General features: G+C 39.1%; 1 long non-coding RNA gene across 2 annotated transcripts; it reads left to right on the top strand.

Annotated features, from left to right (window-relative positions):
* The first annotated feature begins 508 nt into the window (after positions 1-508).
* On the top strand, positions 509-6063 carry LOC146511216 (uncharacterized). 2 transcript variants are annotated; one of them, XR_014876252.1, is made up of 5 exons: positions 520-921; positions 1251-1368; positions 1549-1625; positions 1904-2510; positions 2571-6063. It is a non-coding gene; the product is annotated as an uncharacterized LOC146511216 (long non-coding RNA). The 2 variants fall into 2 exon arrangements; XR_014876251.1 differs by having other exon boundaries at positions 509-921; positions 1904-6063.
* Positions 6064-9129: the final 3066 nt, after the last annotated feature.

The raw sequence follows: 9129 nt of genomic DNA, 5'->3' as shown, positions 1-9129 counted from the left end.
TGCTGCATCTTGTTGATGTGCATTCAAAGATGCTCTGCTGCACACCTCCGTTATAAAAAGTAGTTATTGTAGTTTCTGTTGCCTGTTGTAGTTTCAGAGAGCTTGGACCAGCTGGAGAAAATGTGTTCAACATGCACACACTTCTGAACCTGCACTGCTGCACTAAAACAAAGACAGTTACAATATCTACACAGTGCTCGTCTATATAAGACAATGTAGGGATCTGAGGCTGACTTTGTGCTTCTAGCTCGAGTCCAGCCTGTTTAATCAGAAGATGACTGACTTGGGTAATAATGAACAGTAGATGGCAGTAACACACCACTGATGCAGCTAGCCTGCCAAACCCAAAGAAGAAGAACATGGCAGCAAGATTTCAGAAAGATTCACTCACTTTTTAACAATCCCACCAAATATTGTAGATCATGATTGCAAGAGGACTGTCTGAACTTAATATACAGATTTCATGCTGTTGTTAACTGTGTGATTTTTGATGGTTATGTTTAAGAGGTTTGTATTGAAAGTATTTTGTGATAGTTTATGGCGGGTCACATGATTTGGGCGGTATTGATTGCTTATTTTAGGCACCTGTTCATGCAGTGTCAGTTGGAGCAGAGAGGATTGATGTGTGGCTTTGTATTTTTGGATTGCTGAGTTTTTTATTCTCTTGCGTGCTTTGCTTGAGATTTATTTCCCTTAGTTTTCTTTTGTTGCCAAACATTTAAGTTCTTGGTGATTTGCTGTTTTGGGGAAGGCGTCACACAAGTATTCAGGTCCAGTCTCATCTTATGAGCAGCTTTTCATTTGTTTCTGAAGTTGCAGAAATTTGCCAACAAAAATCCATCTATGGAAGAATCTCTACATGGAGCATGGCATCAAGGATGCAGAGGAATAAAGTCAGCAGATATGGATCCAGACACGGAGGTAGGCCCTGGCTGTTAAATGATTGCTGAAGTGAAGTTAGAATCTTCATTTACTGGTGGGTGTGCACAATAAGCTGCCCTGTTGTTAATAGATAAGATTTGGCATACATGTCCTGTTTGGGGCTGTTTGTCTGTAGGAGGATTCTTTGATGCTGATTGCTGAGAGTTGAATGTGTGTTTGTAAAAAGAATATTTTAATAATTTACATCTGTGGTCTCATCTTTTTGTGTTACCTTTTAGTTTTTTGAGCAGTCTATATTCACATTGGTTTTTAGGAGGGTTGTTTTCTTAAAGCCTACTTTTTGTCAATTTCTTTCTTTCTCTCCACAGCACCTCACAAGGAAGGCACCCACCCACATCAAGAGCTGCTCTATGGCCACAGACTCTGGTCAGGAGAAGAGATTTTCCAGTGCCTACTCTCCTGGGTTCAGTGGGTGAAGAGGAACAGGTACATCCTAATGCAGTTTATGAACACATGACTGGTTATCATGTCTTCAACTCTCACTGAGCCTGACATCAGTGTGGTTGTTGATGCTGCAAAACACGATGGTTTAATCAGATGCTTCGAAGCCTCAGCAACAAACCACCTGCTCCAGCAGAGATGCTTAAACCAGTTTTGTCTTTTTAGTCTGTGAAGCTGTAAAAATGGCAGACTGGAAGACTCGGATGGCTTTCATCAATCTGAATCTCTCAGAATCTCAACAGGTATGTACTCAGCATTGTTGCCCAGTGAGCAATGTTCTAGTGAAATCTGGTGGAAAATTTTAGGAATGCAGCCAAAATGCAGAGTGTTTGTATGATGCTATTCTGTATAAGAGTGAGCAATTTAGCCATTATTTAATTACTGTTTTGGTATCATTCAATGTTCTAAAGTGACTTGTGCCAAAGCATAACAGTAAATATGCTGACCCATGTGGACCATATAGTTATAATCATTCCTTCTTTTCTCTCTCATCTTTTTTTTTTCTTTTTCTTTTCTTCAGGTGAAGACTTGTTTTCAGAACTGAAGGAGGAAGTTTAGGAAAACCAGCACATGATATAGAGAAATGTCAGCACTGTGGCTCGACAGGAGCAGGTCCTGCCTTACCTGAACACCTTTGTCTGTGATGGAGCTTCCTGTTTGTATCCAAACACTGGGTCAGTAAAAGAGGGTGGGGAAGTAAAGAAAGGCCACTTCCTCCCTTGTGTTGGTGTAGCTGAAGTTGTAGAAGTCAAAATTTGCACAGTACTGTGTCAATATTTTCTCCTCTTGCCTTTGGTGCAGTTTATCCATCTAGATTATTTTGGTATGGACAACCCACTTTTGTAGTTTTCTCTGAGCTCTGTGTCTCTGAAAAGTAATGTTTCCATTCTAAAGAAATCCAGACTGTGTTACAGATCTACTGACCTTGTAGGAATTCTTTTCTTTCCTCTGAACTACATCTGCTAACCATATCAGTGTCCTGGAGGAAGCACGTAAAGGCTTTGAACAAGAAGCTTGACTTCATGACAGGCGTCATGCTTCTTTTTAGTTGGCAGGTGTAGAAACTGCACCAGATTTCTGAGTTTTAACAAATTCATGCATTTCAATAATATTTGGGATTAGAAAAGGTGGCAGTCGAGAAACAGACGGTGCTTCATTTAACAAAGTCAATATTTATAGCAGAAAAGATGCAGGTCTAGATCACTGGCCTTAAAATATTTATTTAAAACCCTGGACTAACCTCCAGCCTTAAAACATGTTTAGCATAAAAATATTAACAGGTGTAATTAAGACATGTGTGCACAAAGTCTTTCAAATACAGCCTCTGTCATGTCAAGAAACATGAACAGAACATTTAAAAGGGCCATCAGATAAAATCCACAGCAAACCTGATATGCTGCAAGTGCCAGCCATCTTTATGCTGTTAGCAAGGCTCTCCACTTTCTGTGTAAAAACTTGCACTGTGAAGTCCGGGGTTGTTTACATTCAATGCAGTGCTGAAGACACTGGTGTTGCAATCATAATCTACATTATTTTTTACAATTATTGGAAGATGAAACAAAACACATTTTCTTTTCTTAATGTTATATACAAATCTCTGATTTTACAGTTTGTGTTTTGGATTGACTAAAATGTATTTACAATAGCCAGAGTCGACTGAATTCAAATATTTCTAAAATCCAATGGATTAAAAATAAAGGGCCTAAAATTTACCCTGACTTTTATTTACTGAAAGAGATCAAATCTGAGACTGTTATATTGAGCTACATAAAAGCAGGAATAGTAAAATTTAATACAAAAAAGCTGATATACATTACAATGTCTGTAATTAAAGGAGCATTAGCTCAACCCAAATCTTCACCTAAGTATGGAAGAAAATGGACAATACTTAATTAGTACAATAGACCCAAACTTAAAAATGAATTGAATCTAGTAACCTTGAAAAAAATTCACCTGTTTGTAGGTCAGTGGACAGAAGTTTTATCTGGCTGTCTGAGAACAGCCCCCGGGTCCTTCCTTTGACCACCTTGGTCTTTCCTTCATTCTCACACGTAGTGCTTGTGGCAGTGTTGTCATCCTGGTTTCTTGGGACAGCAAAATGCTGTTGTTCTTCTGAGACAGAGCTGGAAACAGCCTCAGAAGTATCAAAGGTTTTGTTGGTCATCTCCATTTTTAGAGCACTCTCTGCCCATGTAGGAGTTCTTCCAAGGGAAGACTCCCTTCAAGGCTGCTGCCAGAACTCCACAAGTCTGTGAGGACAGAAAGACGTACTGCTTTTGACTACATGTCAGTGTTTTTGACATTCTGGTTTCTTGGGACAGCAAAACCCTGTTCCTCCTCTGTGACAGAGCTGGAAACAGCTTCAGCCGTCTCAAAGATGTTGTTCCTCGTCTCCTTATTAAGAGCACTCTCCATCCATGTAGTGAGCTCTGCCATGGGGAGACTTCCTTCAAGGCCGCTGCCAGAACTCCACAAGTCTATATGGTCCAAATGGCTCAGCTCATCTGTGGTGCCATGAGTCATTTTAGAAAAGCCAATTATACCAGGGTAAACTGCTGAGTGGAATTTAAGGCCTAGAGTTGGTGTAGGCAAGATTGCACAGGACTGAAAGAATCATTAATTTCCCCCCTCATCGATCCACATTCATTGATTCATCATTTAGAAAACTGAAAAAAGCATTTAGAAAGTCAAATAAATGAGCTCTACTAAAACTTTCCACCTTATCTTTCTGAATATTCATCATTGTCTGCAATTTATCATTTTAACCACTGATGTCTGAAGAAAAGAAAGTATAATCTCACCTGTTTGTAGTATTGGGCGGCAGGTTCTCAATTTCTTTATACCAGTGATATCAAAGTGAGGCTGCAAGAGGTTGTTTATAAATTTGTAATCAGCTGTGTAAGATGGTAGACTGGTATCACCTGCATATTAACTCACCTCCACATTTACTGTGGGAAATGGCCACTGATGTGTGAGTAGGTTTGTTTCACAACTGCTGTGAGCCAGTGGCTGTGATTGGGCTGGGTTCACTGAAGGCAGGTGTATTTGATTGCACTCTAGTCTAGTTTACTTGTACTCCAGACTACAAGTACTGCTGTTAGTGATGGCCAAATGAAGCTTTGTGAAGTGTTGAAGCTTGTATTGGCCAAAAGTATGAAGAGCAGCTTGAATCTACAACTTGAAATGAACTGCTTCATTATCATTGCCCAGTCACAGCTTCTGTTTAACATCATGTGATAATTCTGTCTGATGTCAGGCTAACGTTGTGGTGCTTTGAACCTGTATTTTTCTCTGTGTGATACAATGTTATGTCTGTTTCATTAATAAATTTGATGAATAAATTTGTTTAAACATGATTCATGGTGTGGTCTCTAGTGATGGGTAGATGAGGCTTCGTGAAGAGTTTCAGCACATTCCCCAAACTGTATTGATACTGTGTCGACACAGTGTTGCTGTTTTGCTCCATACTGACACCTGCTGGAAATATCATTGCAGGCAACTTACTCGAGACTCACAACAGACACTGATTCAATGACCTAGACCAGGGGTCTGCAACCTTTAACACCCAAAGAGCCACTTGGACCCGGTTTCCACGCAAAAGAAAACACTGGGAGCCGCAAATACTTTTTGAAATCCAAAATGAAGATAACACTGTATATATTGTTTTTTACTTTTATGCTTTGTGTGAACAACTTAAGTAAAAGTTTATCTATTAAGCGCTTTTCGCAGAAAGGCTGTCACAAAGCCCTGTACACAAATATTAAAATAAACAATACAATCAATAAACATTATACACAATGTAAAAGATCAAATGTAAATAATGTAAAGAATGTAAAATACGTAGATCAACAAAAGGCTTGTTTGAACAGAAAAGTTTTTAACTGCTTTTTAAAATAATCCACAGAGCAACTAAGGTGTGTTGCTTATGAACTCCATGAAGTGCTACGGAGAAAATTACATTTTATTTATGTAATTAACACATTTTGAACTCTTAAAGAAATATAACAAAAGGAAAGACACCCAGCTAAACTAAAACGATCCAGCAAACAAAAACTGTGAGTCGCCACCCTTATATCGCCTTTGGGCTTTTGGAGCCTTGACCTGACTTTTAAAAAGTAATTGGAAAAAAGCTGCATGCTGCTAAAAAAGGAAAAATAGATATTTGCAAAATTCTGCCTAAATATGTATTTTACCTGGTTAATGTGTGTGGCGGGGCGTGGTCTGCAGCGCCGCTGGGAGGCGGACGCACCTGTGCGGCACCCGCAATCACGCCTTGCCACCTTAAAGTCTGCGCTCTCTCTGCTGTTGTGTTGTCGGGCTGTGAGCTGAAAAGCTACAGCCGACTGTATGTACAGCAACCGTGTGTGAAAAGTGGTCAATAAAGAGATGCTGAAAAGCATGTTCATGGAAACATCGTCGGGTCTGCCGTGATATGTTTACAATAAGACTTATGGTCCCAAACCTGTGCGCAGCATCTGCAAATTGGGGCTTTCATCTTTACGCAGGACTGTAAGCTATCATCTGTGAGGCGTGAGCGGTGTTTGTTTTAATATAGTTCATGGTGGAGCTGCTGACATAATGTGGATCCAAAGATCCATAACTGGCCTACCTGGGGTCGAAAGTCTCGATAAATGCACGGCGTTTCGGCGGGTACACCAGCTTCCGCGAGTGTGACGCTTATTTTGAGCGGTGAAAAAATAATATAATATAATTTTTATATTTCAAAATCACAATAATCTTCCAATTTAGAACTACAAGTTAAAAAAAGAACTAAACACAAATAAAACACACTTCAGCTAAATACTTCTAATTTATTTTCCCCAACCACCGGGAGCCGCAGTATAAGGACAAAAGAGGCGCATGCGGCTCCAGAGCCGCAGGTTGCCGACCCCTGGGCTAGACCATCCCATTTCACAAGCCTCTCACTTCCGCACTTCTCGTACTTATAGTACCCACCATACATAGTGCGCGTACTTCAAGCGTGCAGACCATCTACTGATCGGAAGGTTGGAGGTTCAATTCCTGCTTCCCCTAGTCTGCATGCCAAATATCCTTGGGCAAGATACTAACCCCAAATTGCTCTCCGATGCATCCATCGGAGTATGAATGTGTGTGAATATTAGCTATGAAGCACTTAGAAAAATGTGCTTGTGCGAATGGTTGTGAATGGGTGAATGCACAAGTTGTGTAAAGCGCTTTGAGTGCTCGGATGAGTAGAAAAGTGCTATATTCACAATATACTATATTCAAAAGTGCTATATTTACCAGTCTATTTATTTCTTTAAAATATATTGTGAATGACATTAAGTGAAAATTAAAATGAAAGCATTGTGAATATAATATTACCCATTTAAATGTAATTGACTCAGAGTTTATTATAAATTTCTATCCAGAAAAATAAGTTCATCCATTGTTTTTGCATTCAGTCTATTGCGTTTTTTTTGACACCATTTCCCCAGCTTTGGAAAACTCACAGCCACAGATGAAGCTGGGGTACACAAAAGCTGTAAAGCCAGGTGGAAAAGGTTCTGATAAGATGTCTTCCTATTCCCCCAGTATTCCCCAATACTAAGGGGTTGGCAGTCCTTTATAATAAAATTCAGGACTGCCTGGCCCAGAACATTCTTCCTAGATGCTTGATTTCAAAATAATAAAACACATTAACAAAAAAAAAAAAAAAGACGATGAAGCTGTTCAGTTTCAATATAGGCCTACCTGTGTTCATTGTCAGTGTTTGTCTCCTTATTGTCATGTTTGGCTCTGTAATGCCTAAACACTGAGAAGGTTTTCTGATAGATTACACTGAAACAAAGACAAACTATTACCTTATTTCCAGATAAAAGATCAATGATCCCACACAGCAGAAACATTTCTTTCTCTTTCGGGCTCCATTTTGTTATGGGGAGATTTTTTGTTTTTTTGTTTTTTAAATCTTTGCAGTAATTTTGTGTTTTTTTTTGGGGCGACTCATTCCGTTGGCAGATGCGGATGCAGAACCTTTTAAACACGGCTTGGCCCGTTGGCAATGAGCGATACAGCGGCTGTATGTATCGATCACGTGACTTTTTCTTAAAGCGACGCACGCACCGATACAGGCATCGCTAGGTGAGCTTGATACAAGCGTCGGTGCGTCAGTGTTGCTGGACCCATCACTAATTAAATATAATGTATTTTTTTGGTCTGTATGTTTACAAATGTCAAGTCACAAGTGAAGAGAGACCACACCATGTCTGTGTCCCAATTCAGGGTCTGCACGCTTGAAGTACGCGCACTACGTACGGTGGGTACTATAAGTACGAGAAGTGCGGAAGTGAGAGGCTTGTGAAATGGGACGGTCTAGCTTTTGTCGCGCTGTTCAGGTTGCCTAGCAACCATGATACTAACCGCGGGAAAGCTTTGTTTGATAGAAATGAAGGAGAAAAAATGTTTTGTTGGTCATTCATTTTTGTCATGACATCACTTTGATTAGTTGAGTATCTGAGGCTGAGACCACAGGACTGTAAAACATGATTGTTAGGCTTCATTTCTGTACCGAACACTTATTTCAAGAGTAGTTCGTAAATAACAATTAGCTAATGTTGTTCATGAGACTAAAATCATCTCACTGTGGTAATGTAAATATAATATGGCCAATATTATAATTGTCAGATTATTATGATCTATCTTGAGAGAGAGAGAGTTTGGTGAAAAATATACATTTTTAAAAATTGCATCTTTAAGCTCCCAGATAACTTAATTCCAGCAGGTAATGGTTTGGGATGAGATTCTCTTTTATTAGCTGAATCAATTTTGGTTCCTATATCATTTAATAATAAATAGAAACAGTTCAAGGGATTAAAGAAAAGTTTTTTTCTAACTCAATGTTATTTATCATCAGTTTACTACTGATGGAGTTTTTACAAAGGCCCAAATAGTGTATGTTCATTATATTAGATTATAGTTAAACCAATTCTTCAGAGATTATTCTCAGAGTTAGTGGAGTCAGTGGACTTTATGGTTTGATGATAAATCCAAACAGAAGAAGTCTAAATGGAGGCAAATTCTTGTATGTTTTGGTCTGTTATGTTTACAAATGTTAAATCACAAGTAAAGGGAGACCACACCATTGTTCATGTTTAAACAAATTTATTCATCAAATTTATTAATGACACAGACATAACATTCTGTCTCACAGAGAAAAATACAGGTTCAAAGCACCACAACGTTAGCCTGACATCAGACAGAATTATCACATGATGTTAAACAGAAGCTGTGACTGGGCAATGATAATGAAGCAGTTCATTTCAAGTTGTAGATTCAAGCTGCTCTTCATACTTTTGGCCAATACAAGCTTCAGCACTTCAGAAAGCTTCATTTGGCCATCACTAACAGCAGTACTTGTAGTCTGGAGTATAAGTAGACTAGAGTAGAGTGCAATCAAATACACCTGCCTTCAGTGAACCCAGCCCAATCACAGCCACTGGCTCACAGCAGTTGTGAAACAAACCTACTCACACATCAGTGGCCATTTCCCACAGTAAATGTGGAGGTGAGTTAATATGCAGGTGATACCAGTCTACCATCTTACACAGCTGATTACAAATTTATAAACAACCTCTTGCAGCCTCACTTTGATATCACTGGTATAAAGAAATTGAGAACCTGCCGCCCAATACTACAAACAGGTGAGATTATACTTTCTTTTCTTCAGACATCAGTGGTTAAAATGATAAATTGCAGACAATGATGAATATTCAGAAAGATAAG

This window comes from Neolamprologus multifasciatus, chromosome 9 (assembly GCF_963576455.1).
Source record: "Neolamprologus multifasciatus chromosome 9, fNeoMul1.2, whole genome shotgun sequence".
NCBI lineage: Eukaryota > Metazoa > Chordata > Actinopteri > Cichliformes > Cichlidae > Neolamprologus > Neolamprologus multifasciatus.
This window is presented reverse-complemented; position numbering and strand designations above follow the sequence as displayed.